This window comes from Polypterus senegalus, chromosome 12 (genome assembly GCF_016835505.1).
Source record: "Polypterus senegalus isolate Bchr_013 chromosome 12, ASM1683550v1, whole genome shotgun sequence".
Lineage (NCBI taxonomy): Eukaryota > Metazoa > Chordata > Cladistia > Polypteriformes > Polypteridae > Polypterus > Polypterus senegalus.
Window position 1 is genome coordinate 160,305,720 of NC_053165.1, and position 18,654 is coordinate 160,324,373.

At 44.3% G+C, this 18,654-nt stretch overlaps 1 long non-coding RNA gene across 1 annotated transcript; it reads left to right on the forward strand.

Moving 5' to 3' along the window:
• The first annotated feature begins 1,547 nt into the window (after nt 1-1,547).
• LOC120540059 lies at nt 1,548-9,598 on the forward strand. Its single transcript, XR_005635749.1, has 3 exons — nt 1,548-1,588; nt 7,243-7,458; nt 9,559-9,598. It is a non-coding gene; the product is annotated as an uncharacterized LOC120540059 (long non-coding RNA).
• The last annotated feature ends 9,056 nt before the right edge of the window (nt 9,599-18,654 follow it).

Sequence of the window (18,654 nt, forward strand, 5' to 3'; positions counted from 1 at the left end):
AGCTCCTCCAGTGCAGACATATACAGTATGTAGAACACAACAAGTAAAGAAACAAATGGGGCAACAAGGTGCAAAAAAAGTTCTGCGACACTATATACATATGGAAAGAATCGGGTTATTACACATTATTTAAATATTGCACAATAATGATGATCATGTGCACTGAGTAGTGGATGCTGGACCCTGAGAGTAATGATATTATACAGTATACAGATATTATTATCAGTACCATTTAGATATTGGATATTGCACAGCTGATGGATAGAAGGAGGTCCAGGGGTTGGGGGGTTAGACTGTATCTTTATACTGACCTGTCATTGTTTACACGTCTTAAACAACTATTATCATACACTGATAAATATCTATCTATATCTATTATTTATTTATTTATATTACATATTTGTTGACTATATTTATGTATCCATCCATCCATCCATTATCCAACCTGCTATATCCCAGCCACAGGATCACGGGGGTCTGCTGGAGCCAATCCCAGCCAACATAGGGCGTAAGGCAGGAAACAAACCCCGGGCAGGACACCAGCACACCAAAGGGGACACACACACCCCAAGCACAAACACACCAAGCACACATTAGGGACAATTTAGGATCGCCAATGCACCTCACCTGCATGTCTTTGGACTGTGGGAGGAAACTCACGCAGACACGGGGACAGCAAGCAAACTCCACGCAGGGAGGACCCGGGAAACGAATCCAGGTCTCCAAACTGCGAGGCAGCAGTGCTACCCACTGTGCCACTGTGCCGCCCCCAAGATACAACCAATTTTGCGAAATTTGACACAGCTTTATTTTTTCATCAGTTTCACAAATCCATATCTCAAAAACTAAACCACCTAGCAGCCAGCTCAGATTTTGCACACTGGTACCTTTCTAGGTATAGCCCATCCATCCATTATCCAACCCGTTATATCCTAACTACAGGGTCACGAGGAGCCAATCCCAGCCAACACAGGGCGCAAGGCAGGAAACAAACCCTGGGCAGGACGCCAGCACACCACAGGGCGCACACACACACCAAGCACACACACACACCAAGCACAATTTAGAATCACCAATCCATCTAACCCTACATGTGTTTGGACTGTCGGAGGAAACCCACACAGACGTGGGGAGAACATGCAAACTCCATGCAAGGAGGACCCGGGAAACGAACCCAGACTGGTCTCCTTACTGCAAGGCAGCACCGCTACCCACTGCGCCACTGTTGTGCCCTATTTATGTATCTAGATTGCCTAATACCATACATTGCATCAATGTTCATATTGCTTACTACACGTCAATATTGCTGCTGTTTGTCTTGTCTTTGTACAACGTCTTGTCTTGTTTGTGTTTTAATGTTTAATTTTAAATCTTAATTTTACATTTTAGTTTTAATTCTAATTTTAAATTTCATTCCATGGCAGAGCGACGGGCGCTGAGCAGACTCCTGTCAATCATGGAGAATCCACTGAACAGGATCATCTCCAGACAGAGGAGCAGCTTCAGAGACAGACTGCTGTCACCATCCTGCTCCACTGACAGACTGAGGAGACCCCACACTATGCGACTCTTCAGCTCCACTCGGGGGGTAAACATTAACATTATTCAAAGTTATTGTCTGTTTTTACCTGCAATTTTTTTACTCTTTAATTTAATATTGTTTTTTATCAGTATGCTGCTGCTGGAGTATGGGAATTTCCCCTTGGGATTAATAAAGTATCTATCTATCTATCTATCTGTCTGTCTGTCATATAGTGCCTTTCATATCCATCCATCCGTTTTCAAACCCGCTGAATCCGAATACAGGGTCACGGGGGTCTGCTGGAGCCAATCCCAGCCAACACAGGGCACAAGGCAGGAACCAATCCTGGGCAGGGTGCCAACCCACCGCAGGACACACACAAACACACCCACATACCAAGCACACACTAGGGCCAATGTAGAATCGGCAATCCACCTAACCTGCATGTCTTTGGATTGTGGGAGGAAACCCACGCAGACACGGGGAGAACAAGCAAACTCCACGCAGGGAGGACACGGGAAGCGAACCCAGATCTCCTTACTGTGAGGCAGCAGCGCTACCACTGTGCCACCGTGCCGCCCTTGCCTTTCATATCTATCTATCTATCTATCTGTCTGTCATATAGTGCCTTTCATATCTATCTATCTATCTATCTGTCTGTCATATAGTGCCTTTCATATCTATCTATCTATCTATCGGGGCCTTGGTCTGAATGGAGTCAATCACAATGACTAGGGAAAGAGTGGAGCCAGCGGTGCTGCACATCACAAATCCCAGGGGGCCAGCTACACCATATCCACCTGACGCTAAGCATGTTTGGACCCAACCTGTACTTGACTGAAAGGCCATCTAGGAAAAAAAGCTTGGGTTGCTCATGGTAGAAGTGTTAGCGAGACCACCAGGGGGGTTTGAATGGGGATCCCAATGCCCCAGTGCAGTGACGGGGACACTGTGCTGTAAAAATGGTGCCATCCTTCGGATGAGATGTAAAACTGAAGTCCTGACTCTCTGTGGTCATAAAAGATCCCTGGGCTTCCTTCATAAAGAGTAGGGTGTATCCCGATGTCCTGGCTAAACTGCCCACCATGGCCTAGTCAATCTGGACCCCTAGTCATCCCCTGTCTCTTAATTGTTTCTCTCTCTCACCACTTCACCACATAAAACATAATGTGTGGTCAGCATACCGGTGCACAAATGGCTGCCCCTACACGTTAGTGGTAGTGAGAAAAGGCGCTATATAAACGTAAACAATTATCATCTCTTGTTCTGCGTGTACCCAATCACATAGAAAAATGGGAGTGGCCAGCGTCTCTAAATGTAAAAAAAAAAGTCATCATGTTTGGGGTGGGGCTGTTGGATCCATAAAACCAATCACAGATGAGCAGGGAGTGGCCCCCCTGCAGCCCCTCCCTTTTACCTCTCAATTCTGAAGGACAACCTTTCCTTATCTGGTGCCATTTTAACAGTCATTACCACATAACATGCGCAAATGCATGGTGTTGTTGATGTCAATTTGTCCCAGGAGCCTTTCCTGTAGCTCTGCTGTCTCTTTGAGCTCTTCCACCTCCTTGGTCCATGTTCTGAACCAACAGAACAATTCTGACTTCAGGTTCTCAAGTTCAAGGTCCTGGCTGCATGGCAAGAGATGATTGATGTCGTCAAACTTACAGTTATGGTCATCTGGCAGACATGCAGAGACTATGAAAAATATACAGCACAGAAAAATGAGATATAAGGTATGACGGACGTGAAAAGGTAAAAGACTCAGCCAAGAGTGATACACAGAAAACACTTTTAACAATTGTATTGCTACTCCATTGGGCCATTGAGCGGAGCCCTTAACCTGAAAATTGCTACAGAGGTGCTGTACTGTATAATGGCCGACCCCATTCCTCTTGGGGATTAATAAAGTGTACCAAAGTGTAGCAAATTAGAAGCGTCAGCCTCTCAAAAGATGAACAATGAATCCATGAGGGCACTGAGAAAATGCTTGTGGAGTTTTTTTGTTTGTTTTTTCTGTCCTCCCTGGCCACCGGACCTTACTTTATCCATCCATCCATTATCCATTATCCAGCCCGCTATATCCTAACTACAGGGTCATGGGGTTCTGCTGGAGCCAATCCCAGCCAGCACAGGGTGCAAGGCAGGGAACAAATCCCGGGCAGGGCGCCAGCCCACCACAGGACACTCTGACCAACACACCAGGGACAATTTAGGATCGCCAATGCACGTAACCTGCATGTCTTTGGACTGTGGGAGGAAACCCACGCAGACACGGGGAGAACATGCAGACTCTTCGCAGGGAGGACCCGGGAAGTGAGCCCAGGTCTCCTTACTGCGAGGCAGCAGTTCTACCCACTGTGCCACCACGCCGCCTCTTTGTTAATTAGTATTGCCTCATTTTATTTGTATATTTTTTCTTTCTTCATCTTGTAAAGCACTTTGAGCTCCATCATTTGTATGATGAGGGGCTCTAGAAACAGATGTCGTTGTTGTTGTTGTCACACACGTGTGAATAGGAGGCAACTGAAGGGCTTGGAGATGAATGGTAATACATCTGCCCAGGGGTGGCGGGGTGCAGTACCGCTCTTTCTAAGTTCCCCGTAGACCTTTCCCGGGAAATCCCACCAGGAGCCACCGCCTCGACTCAGGACACCCCACTTCCGGTCCCGGCCCCGAGGACGACATCACTTCCCCCAGACTTCCTATAAAGCCTCACACCTCTTCACTGGAATTCAGTTCTGTTTTGGACTCGGTCTTGTAAACTTGACTAAAACTATAAAACATTTACTTTTGCAGCCAGGATACTGAATTATACGGGTGGCTGCCCCAAACCTTTCCATGTCTCTTGTCCCTTCTTATTCCACTGTTGACTCCAACACCAGTACAGTGCGTATTGAGCTTCGGTCAAAAGTACAAACTTATTAAGACGACAGAAATGCTCGCAACTCATTCAAATGGGATACAAGCAAATGGAGGCCTTCAAATGAAGCTGAAACACTGACAAGAAAAAAAAAATCTGTTGGATTGACTTCAATAAATTGTGGCCACTGTGATGGGCTGGCCGTCCATGGATTGTTCCTGCCTTACTCCCCATGCAGGTTGGGTTAGGTTAGGCTCAAGCTTCCCTGTGACCCTGCTCTCGATAAGCAGGTTTTGTGGACATGGGCGCCGCATGAATTGTTACCTTTTTGTGTGGCTTCAGCAAAATAGTAAGTTACTACGGTGCCTTTTATTCAAGTAAATTAAGTAAACCTCTCGTTAACTCGGTCTGCGAGTTTTTTGCAAGACAAGCAAAAATTTGTAATAAATTTTAACTTGATAAACGAGCGACGCCTTGCAATACGAGTAGTTCGTATACGCTTTGTCTGCCAAGCGTCACGTGATCAACAACTGAGCCAATGGTGGTACTCTCGCTCGCTCACTCTCTCTCGCTGCGGGATTGTGGGTAATCGTCTCCCACGCTCAGTCTCAGCCAGCGTGCTTCACTCGTATAGTCAACATCCGTACGAGTGTACACGGTTTACTATAGCATTGTGACCACGTGGGTGTGCGTAAAGCCGTTTTTTATTTTGCGTCCAAGTGTAGTGACTGTTCTTTACTAACTAACTAATAGGGTAGTTTCCTTGTTAAAGTCGCAAAAAAACAAAAAAAGATTCCAGTGAGCCAACAGATAGCAGGGATTCCATTAGTTAGAGTGAAAGTCGTCCTACACAATAACCCTCCTCTTCCTCCTCCTCTCCTCTCTCTCGTCTCCCTCACACCCGCCACGATTCCTTTCAAAGGTAAAGTGCAGGTTACTTTGTTTTACGTATTTTTACTTTATATCTTGCATTAATCGTTTCTCACTATTTATAATAAAAAAAAATATCCTGGGACGAGACGTGACTTTCTCATAGAGACACTTTCACGTCCCGCGAGACGAGACTTTGTGCCAAGACTTTTATGGCACTTTTCCACTGCATAGTACGGCACAGCACGGTTCAGTACAGCTCACCTTGGTTCAGCTCAGTTCGGCTCGGTTTGCGTTTCGACTGCAGTTTAGTACCGCTTTAGAGTGGGCGGGATTATTCACGTGTCGTTATAGTTGCGCTGCCTCTACTGCTCGCTCTTCATTTTTTTTAACTTGTCCCTACACTGTTTGTAAGTCCGATGGTAGCCGTGCGCCCAACAGCTTAGCGACCTCCTGAAAAACTTTTTCATTCCGCGTCGCCCCATCCAGCTCTCGCTGGATCTGCTTCTCGGCTACCAACAAGAGGAACGTCTGTACTTCCTCAATAGACCACGAAACAGCCATTTTTGGTTAAAACAAAATGGTGCGTCCGAACCTTCGCTGGCTGTGCTAAAAATCTAGCGGGTCTGTTGTGTCTCGTGTCGCAAGTTCAGTGACGCAGTAATGACGATTTTCTCCGGCCAACCAGTGACCAGCAGAGTTTACACGTCACGTTTTGGTAACGGTTCGGCGCGCTTGGAACCTCGTTTGAGGTGGTACTAAAAAAAGGACCAGGTACCAGGTACTGTTCCCAGTGGAAAACCCCCCAAAAGTGAGCTGAACTGAACCGTGTCGTGCCGTACTATGCAGTGGAAAAGCGCCTTTAACCAACGCCTGGGGCCGGAAATAAAAGACAAAAAAGAGTAGATGACAAAGCAGAACGCCGTAAAGAATTCAAAAATGTTGGCGCGGTACACATGCAGAGCAGGTTAGAGATAATGGAAGTACGAAAATTTAAAAGTCTCCAAAAAAATGGTAGTAAAGATCGCATTAGCGAAAGCAAACGGAAATTATTACTCGGTGAAATTACGGAACAGCGAAAACAGATCGAATATATTGTTTGGATTTAACCTTTCAGTCGGAGGCCTGCAGATCGTCTAATTCGTGATGTCATCAAGGAAAAGTAGTGTTTCATCCCAATGGAGAGGCGCATCCGCGAGAATTAGAAGATTCGTTGTTTGGTGAAAGTGAAATCCACATACGTGAGCGGCAGAGACGTGAAATGGCTGGTGCCAAGCACAGGCCAGGGGGCAGGCCCGCACCCAGGCAGCTGACAGAGTTCGGGCCCCTTTCGTGTTTCAAATATGTGCGTATATTTTAAAACGCCACTTAAAGGGCGGGCCCCTGACAAGTGTCATGGTTGTCCCCCCCTAGCGCAGGCCGGGGGGGTTGGCGAGTGAAGCGAGCAGGGGGCAAAACCCACTAGTACTGTTAAAGTTACTCCTCTTAGTAAGTTTTTGTAGCATTATGGTGTTGTTTTCAAATATCATTATTTTTCCCTAAATGGTTTCATTCAGTTTTAATTGTTTGTATTGGTAGCAAATGCACCTTGGTGCTGGATATGTGAGACCGTAGTGCCAACTACTGTGCCACCTTGGGCATACTGAACAGATGTTAATAAGAAGAAATAGAAGTTTCTCTTACCATTATCCATTTTTTGCGAACCTCTGGTCTTGTGTAAATTATTATGTACCTACAATTCAAACAGCAGAAAATGGCAGGTTATTTTAATTTATTTTACAACTATTTGTCCTTCAGAGTGAAGGGGATTTTCACAGTTAAATGACTTGATGAACGGCTTCCTTCAAACTATCTCCTAGAGAGCACATGAACCTGAAAGGCATAAAGTATCAACAGTTTTGTATGTCACCCTTGGTAAAGTTTCTGTTAAAATCACAATAATGATGCACACATTGTTTAATCTGTTTAACCGGTTTCATTGTTGCAGGTGTCACAACCTATCCCAGCAGCAGTAGATGAAAGCGCAGGAGCCAATCTGGGAAGGAACACACTTGTTTTGGGGAATTTGGGAGAAAAACCCGGCGAGAACATGCAAAAGCCACACAGTCTACCAGGTGTGGGATTTGAACCCAGGGCACTGGATCTGTGAGACAGCTGTAAATAATAACCACTGAGCCCAACAACAGTTCACCAAAACATTAAAGTAAGAAAAGTCTGAATTAGCGTAAGGCGCACTAATTCAGGGTGTTCATAAGAAATGTAATAATTTACTTCTTGAGGTAGCTGCGTCAAATGTTTGACATATTAACACGCGTGTTTCAATTGAAATGCTTAAAGCCAAAATATTCTCAATTGTCTCTCTATTATTATATGGGAGGGAGGCGAGACGTGATCTTCTCGGAAGACACTTTAACATCACGCGAGACAAGGCAGTCATCATCATATCTTATCACGCCGCTGCTGTATCCAGGTAAGAGCGGCGTCATTAGCATCCTTAAGATCTTCATCGGTACACGTAGGGCCTCGGGAACATTCACGGAGAATGTGGTTCATTGTTTGGGTGGGCTCACCACAGGAACATTCAGCGCTTGTTGTGAGGCCCCATCAAAATAGGTTGTCCCTTGTTTTGCCCAGCTCTGACCCAGTCTTTCCTAGAGAGGGATGTTCCATTGGGTAGGTGGTCTTGAGGAGTAGGAAGAACTTCATTGGGAGGGCTACACAGTCAGTCTCTCGCCCACCTCTTGAGCCTATGTGTTGGGGACTGCTTTAGATTAAGGAATTCCACTGTGGCAAAACTCCGATGAGAAGGTAGTCAGCGATTTACCTCCTGGTGATGGTGAAGTGGGTGTCTGGAATCCATCATTTGCTTGAACCTTTCTACTCTTGAATTAATTTTTTGTCGTATATGGGGAGGTATGGGTGGCACGGTAGCGCTGCTGCCTCGCAGTTAGGAGACCAGGGTTCACTTCCCAGGTCCTCCCTCTGTGGCGTTTGCATGTTCTCCCCGTGTCTGCGTGGGTTTCCTCCCACAGTCCAAAGACATGCAGGTCAGGTGCATTGGCGATACTAAATTGGCCTTGGTGTGTTTGTGTGTGTCCTGCGGTGGGTTGGCACCCTGCCCAGGATTGGTTCCTGCCTTGCGCTCTGTGTTGGCTGGGATTGGCTCCAGCAGACCCCCGTGACCCTTTGTTCGGATTCAGCGGGCTGGAAAATGGATGGATGGATATGGGGAGGTGTGATCCCGGCCAGCCTGTATAAAGCAGGAAGGCAGGTGTGATGATTCGGTATGCACGATTTAGCTCGGGGTCAATCTTGTTGGCATGGGCTGACCTAGCCCACACTGGTGCGCAGTACTCTGCTGTTGAATAACAGAGTGCCATGGCTGTTGATCGCAGGATCTTAGGGTCTGCTCTGTTGTTTCACTAACACAATGTCTTACTTGTATTTCTAAATGGATGAGTAGTCATGCTCTCAAGCTAAATAAAGAGAAAACAGAAATTTTTGTGATTGGCAATAATGGATACAATGAGGTTATTAGAAATAAACTTGATGCATTAGGATTAAAAGTCAAGATGGAAGTAAAGAATTTAGGAGTAACTATTGACTCTCACCTGAATTTGAAATCGCATATTAATCGGATAACTAGGACAGCATTTTTTCACTTAAGAAACAGAGCAAAAGTTAGACCTCTTATATCATTGAAAGGTGCTGAGAAATGAGTTCACGCTTTTGTTTTCAGTCGACTAGATTACTGTAACGCACTCCTCTCAGGACCACCCAAAAAAGACATCAATCAGTTACAACGAGTGCAGAATGGAGCTGCTAGAATCTTAACTAGGAAAAGAAAATCTGAGCACATCACCCAAGTCTGAGCGTCACTACACTGGTTACCAGTGTCATTCAGGATTGACTTTAAAATACTGCTTATGGTAAATAATCTGCTCCATCTTATATATCGGAATGTCTGACACCCTACATTTCAAATCGTAACCTTAGATCTTCAAATGAGTGTCTGCTTAGAATTCTAAGAGCTAAACTTAAAAGAAGTGGTGAGGCGGGCGGGTGGCCTTCTGCTATTACGCACCTCAAATCTGGAATAGCCTGCCAATAGGAATTCACCAGGCTGATACGGTGGAGCACTTTAAAAAACTGCTAACACCACATTACTGTAACATGGCCTTCTCATAACTTCATTTTAATTTAATCCTGATGCTCTGTATATTCAATTAGGTATCATTACTATTCATGGTGTTTGCTCCAAAATCCATACTGACCCCTACTCTCTCTTCTGCTCTTTTTCTAGTTTTCTGGGGTGGCGATCTGTGCCACTACCACCTAATCAAAGCACCCCGATGTCTCTACATTGATGGATTAAAGGCCAGAAGTCCACGTGACTGTCATCATCAAGTCCTTCCATGTGAACCCTGAATACCATGAGGACTGACTGAGGTCATGTATGTCAGGTAGAATGCCTAGAGGGGGTTGGATGGTCTTGTGGCCTTGGACCCCCTGCAGATTTTATTTTTTCTCCAGCCGTATGGAGTTTTTTTTTGTTTTTTCTGTCCTCCCTGGCCTTCGGACCTTACTTTTATTCTATGTTAATTAGTGTTCTCTTATTCTATTTTCTAATTTATTTTGTCTTTTTTGTCTTTCTTCATCATGTAAAGCACTTTGAGCTCCATCATTTGTATGAAAATGTGCTCTAGAAATAAATGTTGTTGTTGTTGCTCCCCAGGATGTGTTCGCTGGTTTGCTAAGGAGATCATTCCTGCTGGATATCTTCTTTTTGAGTTTAACAATATGCTCTTTAAAAGAGAGGGTCCTGTCCAGAGTGATGCCCAAGTAAACAGGATGGTTGGTGTTCTTCAAGACTTTGTTATTCCACTTGATCTCTAGAGTTGTGTTTGCTTGTCTATTGTTAAGATGGAAGGTTCAGACCTGTCCCTTCCCTGGGTTGGCATTAAGGAACCATTTAGTGTAATACTCTGAGAGGTTGTTGAGGGCATTGGTACGTCTCTTTTGGATATCTTGGAAGGAGGCTAAGTGTAGGCTGAGAAAAGCCCATCTTCACCAGTTATTCTAACAACATTCTACAGAGGGACCATAGAGAGCAACCTGAGCAACTGTATCACTGTCTGGTTTAGAAATTGCATGGTCAGCCCAACAACAGATAGTGAAGACAGCTGAGAAGATCATTGGTGTCTCTCTTCCTTCCATCATGGACATTTACACCACACACTGCATCCGCAAAGCCACCAGCATTATTGTGAATGACCCAACACACCCTTCACACTCACGGTTTACACTCCTGCCATTGGGGAAAAAGGTACCGAAGCCTTCGGGCCTGCACCACCAGGATGTGGAACAGTTTTTTCCCCCCAAGCAGTCAGACTCCTGAACACTCATGGACCGGCCTGATATCTGATAGATGTGTTCTGCTCTGCAGTGTTGCACATTTGACTCACATGCACCTTGTTATACAGTTAGGTCCATAAATATTTGAACAGAGACAACTTTTTTCTCATTTTGGTTCTGTACATTACCACAATGAATTTTAAATGAAACAACTCCGATGCAGTTGAAGTGCAGACTTGCTGCTTTAATTCAGTGGGCTAAACAAAACGATTGCATAAAAATGTGAGGCAACTAAAGTATTTATTAACACAATCCCTTCCTTCATTTCAGGGGCTCAAAAGTAATTGGACGATTGACTCAAAGGCGATTTCATGGGCAGGTGTGTTCAAGTCCGATTGTGCTGTGGACAGACAACATGTGGTCAAAGGAGCTCTCCATGCAGGTGAAAGAAGCCGTCCTTAAGCTGCGAAAACAGAAAACACCCATCTGAGAAATGGCTACAATATTACAAGTGGCAAAATGTACAGTTTGGTACATCCTGAGAAAGAAAGCAAGTACTGGTGAACTCAGCAACGCAAAAAGACCTGGGGCCTCATGTATAAACGGTGCGTACGCACAGAAATGTTGCGTAAGAACTTTTCCACGTTCAAATCGCGATGTATAAAACCTACACTTGGCGTAAAGCCACGCACTTTTCCACGGTACCTCATGCCTTGTCGTACGCAAGTTCTCCGCTCGGTTTTGCAGACTGGCGGCACCCAGCGTCTAAGTAGTGCTACTGTTCCTGTGTGGTTACTCTTTTATTTTCCTGACGCGGCTTTATAAATACACTGAAACTAACCGCATATTGTTTATTAGTGTATCGCATCTGATCGTAATTAACTTGTAACAATATAATGGTCCAGGGAACAGCCATAGTATTCCAAATGCCATAACTGCTTTAGCGTTGTTACTCTCACTTCTTCTTCTTCTTCTTCTTCTTTCAGGTCCTCTTGTTAGGAGTTGCCACAGCGGATCATCTTTTTCCATATTACTCTCACTGCACCACTCGGAGTATTTATATCACAGTATCTGAGTGTGAATCACAGCAGCAGCTGATCGGAAAGAGAATTATCGGTATACAGCTTCAAGGACACGCTGTCTCAGCCACGGCAAAATGTTTCAAAGCCTTTCCTGTATGGACCTCGCGGTTCACAAACAGTTTCATCCCAAGAATTATAAACGCACTCAATCAAGTGCTCCTTGTAGAACTGTTAGGACTTATAAGTAGAATCACCTCACTGAAAACTTCCACTACAATTATAATATCTCACAACCTGCGGCACTTTATAAAGCGCGTATTTACATATGATGACGATATCATTTTTAAGATGAAATGCAGCAAAATATCCTTATTATATTATACAGATAAAACTTTTAACTTCATTTAAATAATCTATATTCTTCACTGGGAGTGTTGTGAACTATAGAATAATTAAACATGTACTAGGAAGATATTTCAATGTTCCTTAAATGTTTTGAAGAATCGGCGCTCTAAGCTTACAGATGGCTTAACTTCTATTACAGAGCTGCTTGTGTGGTGATTGGGTATTTGGGGAAAGAAAAGCAAGGACTGCAGTGACGGCTACGCCAATATATATTGAATACAAAACAGAAAGAGAAAATAACAACACAACTAAAAACGCAGCGACAAATTTCGGCAAAAGTTAAATGCGTGTGTCATGAGCACGAGGCGGCAATGCAGTGTCTGTAACGGACGTGGCCATCCACCGTGCATAAGCTGCCTTACTGACATTGGCGGGCAAAGGAGCCACCGATTCTTCCTCTGCCCAGGGCCACCACAAGCCTAGAGCCGCCCCTGAGTACTGCTGCAATAAATTATTTCATCGAAGGTCGCACACAATCACTGCACCGTGAAACCCATGTTTAATAACGTGCTTTAACTCCTATCATCATGAAAATGATATCACGTATACATCTCAGTGTTTGAGTTATTCAGAGAGCTGTAATATCACGAATGTAATGGACTCTGTGTCCAGTTGGAGGAAGAGAGCCGGTTTAAGAAGCAAGTAGTGATTCACACACATAGGACATAGAAGATCAAATACAAAACAAAGCATTTAACGTGCTACTTTAATTACGATGCGATTTGAGAAACTGGTTAATTAAACGATTTTAAGATGAAGTTTATGATGTTCTACTTTAATGACAAAATAAACTATGTGATTAAAGTGGAAATGTCGAGATTGAAGTTGACATTTTGTGCTTTTTCCTCACTGTGTGCATTTTTTTCTCTGTACCCTAATAAACTTTCATACGACACTCAGACAGTGGGCTACAACTCTTCTTTTCACGGCGACTTTGATATGTGACTTCTTTTTTATTTTCGGCACTGTGTGATTTTGTGAATGTGAGCTTTCAAGTTTCTCCAACATGCTATGTCACTCGATCAACTTCCTTTTGTTGATTACACCACGGTTTATTTGAACAAATAGTATGTTTTTCCTTTGCCTCCACTTGGTATTCGCTGAAATCGTTATATTTCCCCCGTGCTTTTCCCGTTGTCTTTTCACAGAAGGCTGAGCTTAAGGGCGATTTATATTCATTTGCATATTCAAAGAGGCGTAATTCTGGGAGGATTTGGGGCGTTACATAAAGCGCGTGCACGAGCGTTACTTTTCACGCTGATCGGGATTTATGTAGCGGAAGAACGTGGAAGTTGGAGTACGCACAGATTCCTGCATCTGGATTTTTCTGCGCGTAAGCACATTTCGGCTTTTGTGCTTACGCCATGTTATAGTGCGAGTTCTACGCACGGCGTTATACATGAGGCCCCTGGACGTCCACAGAAGACAACAGTGGTGGATGATCGCAGAATCATTTCCATTGAGAAGAGAAACCCCTTCACAACAGCCAACCAAGTGAACCCTAACTAACCCTAAACCTAACCCTAATTTCTCCAGGACTTGGTCGGCGTATCGATATCCAAGTCTACCATAAAGAGAAGACTGCATGACAGTAAATACAGAGGCTGCACTTCAAGGTGCAAGCCACTCATAAGCCTCAAGAATAGAAAGACTAGATTGGACTTTGCTAAAGAACATCTCAAAAAGCCAGCACAGTTCTGGAATAACATTCTTTGGACAGATGAGACCAAGATGAACCTCCACCAGAATTGATGGCAAGAAAAAAGTATGGAGAAGGTGTGGAACAGCTCATTATCCAAAGCATAGCACATCATCTGTAAAACACGGTGGAGTCAGGCAGTGTGATGGCTTGGGCGTGCATGGCTGCCAGTGGCACTGGGACACGAGTGTTTATTGATGAGGTGACACAGGACAGAAGCAGCCGAATGAATTCTGAGGTGTTCAGAGACATACTGTCTGCTCAAATCCAGCTAGATGACGTCAAATTGATTGGGTGGCGTTTCATGATACAGATGGACAATGAGCCAAACATACAGCCAAAGCAACCCAGGAGTTTATTAAAGCAAAGAAGTGGCCAAGTCAGTCACCTGATCTTAACCCAACTGAGCAGGCATTTCACTTGTTGAAGACTAAACTTTGGACAGAAAGGCCCACAAACAAACAGCAACCGAAAGTAAAGGCCTGGCAGAGCATTGAAAAGGAGGAAACCCAGCGTCTGGTGATGTCCAGGAGTTCAAGACTTCAGGCTGGCATTGCCAGCAAAGGGTTTTCAACCAAGTATTAGAAATGAACATTTGATTTCCAGATATTTAATTTGTCCAATTACTTTTGAGCCCCTGAAATGAAGGGATTATTGTGTTAAAAAAAATGCTTTAGTTGCCTCACCTTTTTATGCAATCTTTTTGTTCACCCACTGAATTAAAGCTGAAAGTCTGCACTTCAATGTCATCGGAGTTGTTTCATTTAAAATTCATTGTGGTGATGTACAGAACCAAAATGAGAAAAAAGTTGTCTCTGTCCAAATATTTATGGACCTAACTGTATGTTATGTGTCGTGGATTCTTCGCGGTCCGGTGTTTTATGTAGCACTGTGGTCCTGGAGGAACGTTGTTTCGTTTCACTGTATATGGATGAAATGACAATAAACACTCTTGAATCTTGAATCCTGAAACTGCATAAATGAACCTCCTAATGTTGGTGAACACCGGCTGGTCGTTGGTACAGATATTGAACAGAACAGGAGCCAGCACTGAGCCGTGAGGAAGTCCATTTTTCTGATTCCTCCAGCGACTCTTTTTGTCGTCCACTTCGACGCAGAACCTTCTGTTGACCAGCAGTGACTCGATTATACGAGACATAAAGGACAGCTGCTGGACGGGCTTTTAAATGATCGACGCGCAGCACGAGAAGCAGAACACGCAGCACGGCACAAGCAGCAGGTGGCTTAAAGGACAGAACTGATTCACTACAGCTTTATTAGTGGCAAATAACAAGAAATAAAAAATGAATGAAATGAAACAAACAAACAAACAATCTCTTTAACTTGTATATCCGGTAAACCAAACCCGGGGGTTGGCAGAGCCCCCTAGTAATATAAATTTCTCATTTGTCTCCCTTTGATTAAGATTCATAGAGGGCTAGACACTCAGTAAAGCATCAAAAGTCACATCATATTCATAATCACCGACTTTGAAATGGCCTTAGTCAACACTCCACATGCTTATGATGTTCAAAATCTGTCATTTCTAATAGTCAGTGTAACTCAGAGGGCGAGGACCACCAATAAAGAATCAAAGAGAACACACATGATCATATTCAGGATCAGCAACCTCAAAAGAGCCTAAAACCGACACTCCATGCGCCTCTATCACCGAATCCCGTTTTTGTCTTATTTGTGAAAAGGAGCGGCAGATGTGGCCTGCACAACTTCAAACCGACATTTTTGCTGAAGACACCTATCGGTTTACTCGGAGGCGGCCTTTGGGGGTGGCGACTTGGGCAATCAATCACCCCAGGCCAAGCGCCCCCCGCGATAGGAGATTCTTTTGTCACCGTCAGCTCATCATACAAATATGCGGGGCCTCTGCAAGACATTCAAATCCGTTATAGACTGAAATACGGCAGTGGTGGATTTCTTCGGAAACCACTCATAAACGAGGACTTGTTACTTTAGAAGCCTTTCCCGGCATCTATACCAATAACCAAGAAAGCTCTTAGCACGACATTTTTGGTTTCAAAATACCGTAATAATTACGCCCTTCAGTTTCGGATTTACACTGGGTCAGCAAAGAAGGCGACGCTAATACCATGCAGGTGTCTCCAAATGGTCTTATCTCGACTCTTCTTTCTTGTTGAAATATAGAGTGAGAAATCATGTTTCTTGCGTTTGGGTGAAAGGAGTGGTCCTCAGCAGGGCGTTGGTAAGTACAGTGGTACCTCGGTATACGTCTGCTTTGGAATAAGTCCAACTTGGTATACGTCCCGTTTGGACACAAAAAATCTTGCTTGGTATACGACCTTTGTTTGGAATACGACTCGCGTGCTAACCTTGTTTACCTCTCTCGAGACAAAGCCACGACTGCCCACGAATGTTAGTGCGCCAGTTTCTAGCATTCAGTGAACAACCCGCGCTATAACTCTCTATGAACTTTCACGTGTGTGATATAGCGGGTCCACAGCTCCTGTCAAAGTCCAGCTTTAAAATAAATAATCACTGCGCTCGCAGCTTGGTGAGGGGGCGTGGTGGTTATGTGGCTGAAGGTTGTCAGGGCAATTAACGATGTGGGCGTTTCTCACCAAAGTGCACTTGTGAGGGACTGTCCGCATTCATGATTAGTTCCTGGGGCTGCTTATCTTGATAAACAGAAGCGCGAGTTGGCTTGAAGGGGAGTAAAAAGAAAGAACGGACGGGAGGTTGAGTGAGTGAGTGAGAGAGAGAGAGAGAGAGAGAGAGAGAGAGAGAGAGAGAGAGAGAGAGAGAGAGAGGAGTGAGTGAGTGAGAGAGAGAGAGCGAGTGAGAGAGAGAGGGCGAGTGAGAGAGAGGGCGAGAGAGGGCGAGTGAGAGAGAACGAGCGAGGAGAGAGAGAGAGAGAGAGAGAGAGTGAGTGAGTGAGTGAGAGAGAGAGAGAAAGAGAGAGAGAGAGAGAGAGAGAGAGAGAGAGCGAGAGAGAGAGTAGGCGGAGTTAACGTCAGCTGCAAGTAGAGCGACTCCTCTTTTGGGAAGCAGGGGAGCCGCCAGGTAAAAAGGCACCGGGCTTCTTCTTGTGTTTTTTTTATTTTTTATTTTTAAACAATGCTTCCTGCTCTATTTTAACTTTGCTGTTTTTAAGAAGACTTTTTTCTATTGTTTTTAACCTCCACGTTTCACTTCTGATTTTATGGATTATTTATTGGAACTTTGGAGACTGCACTTTAATTTGAACACCTCGTTTTGTTAGTTGTTTTAATAAAAGCACTTTGCACTTTTTCACCATCCCCTTGCTTTACCAATGAGGTTAGCAGTGAGGCACATTACCGACGGTGTAGGGTTCAAGGGCTCCCCGGCAGCAGATGGCAGCATACAGCAAACCTGCATCGTCACAACGTGATTTTGTGTTTTTTTCATGTAAATTTGAATTGATTGTTGAAAAGTATGAAGATGGCATGCGTATCCAGGACTTGGCTGTTGCATATCGTTTGCCGAGAACGACGGTATCTATGATTGTGAAAAACAAAGACGTTATTTAAAAGTAAAGTGAGGTTAAATTTTCATTTATTTCATCTAATTGCTTTTGTATTTATGTATTTTAGTATTAAGCAGTGTTTCAATTATTTTATACAACCCCATCAATGTATAATATGCCAATGCAATAGGATTTTTTTTTCAATGGAACGGATTAATCATTTTCCCATTATTTCTTATGGGAAAAATTTGTTTGGTATACGTCCTGTTTGGTATAAGTCAAAGGGTCTGGAACGGTTTAAGGACGTATACTGAGGTTCCACTGTATTCGTTTTATTACAAGTGTTCTGGTTCTCCGTAATTAAAATAAATTTGCCGACTCCAGCGGGTTCATCAGAAACGACGGTTATCTAGTTTGTTAATTTTGGGTGCAAAACGTTTCTGAATCATTAATGACGTTGTTTAAAGGCCACTATTACAATATGTAATGTAATCAAACGGCCAATGGTACCAACATGTTTTTTAACAATAATAAGGCGTACAGCATTAGAGGCGGACGAGCCCGTGAGCGTGGTACACTTACGGCTCTCGGCCGCGCATATGACACTCGCCTAAGGCCCCACGTACTCCTAAGGCCGCCTCTGGTTTACTCTTCATCATAAGGTTGTTAATCCATCCATTCGTTATCCAACCTGCTATATCCTAACTACAGGGTCTGCCGGAGCCAATCCCAGCCAACACGGGGCACAAGGCAGGAAACAAACCCCGGGCAGGGCGCCAGCACACACACACCAAGCACACACCAGGGACAATTTAGGACCGCCAATCCAGCTAACCTGCATGTCTTTGGACTGTGGGAGGAAACCCACGCAGACACGGGGAGAACATGCAGACTCCACACCCGGGTCTCCTAACTGCGAGGCAGCAGTGCCACCACTGCGCCACCATGCTGCCCTATAAGGGTGTTAATCCTACACAAAACAGGGACAGAAATGACGTAAAATTGAGTTTTTTTTGAGGCGGGCGACCAAGGACAAAAAAAAAAGGAGGAATCCCAATTATCTTGATTCGTTTTGTATAACTAGACATCAAGATAAGTCAAACCATATATCGTGAGCGGGCTTCTTCCATGTACTGGTTGGCGAGTCAGGAAGTGCCAGACAATAAAAAACAAACAAAAAAAAGAAAAAACTATTTCAACGCATTCAGAAGGAAATCGTGTCTGTCAAGTCTTAGTCACTGAAAGATCTGGAGATGCACTTCACTCTGCATTTTTAAACACTGGATTGGTACAATTTAGGATTTTTCGAGTTTGCTGATGACATCGTGATCTGTAGTGAGAGTAGGGAGCAGGAACGGGAGACCCTGGAGAGGTGGAGATATGAGAGGAGAGGAATGAAGATCAGCAGGACCACCACGACAGAATACGTGTGCCAAGGTGTCTGCTCGGCTCCTT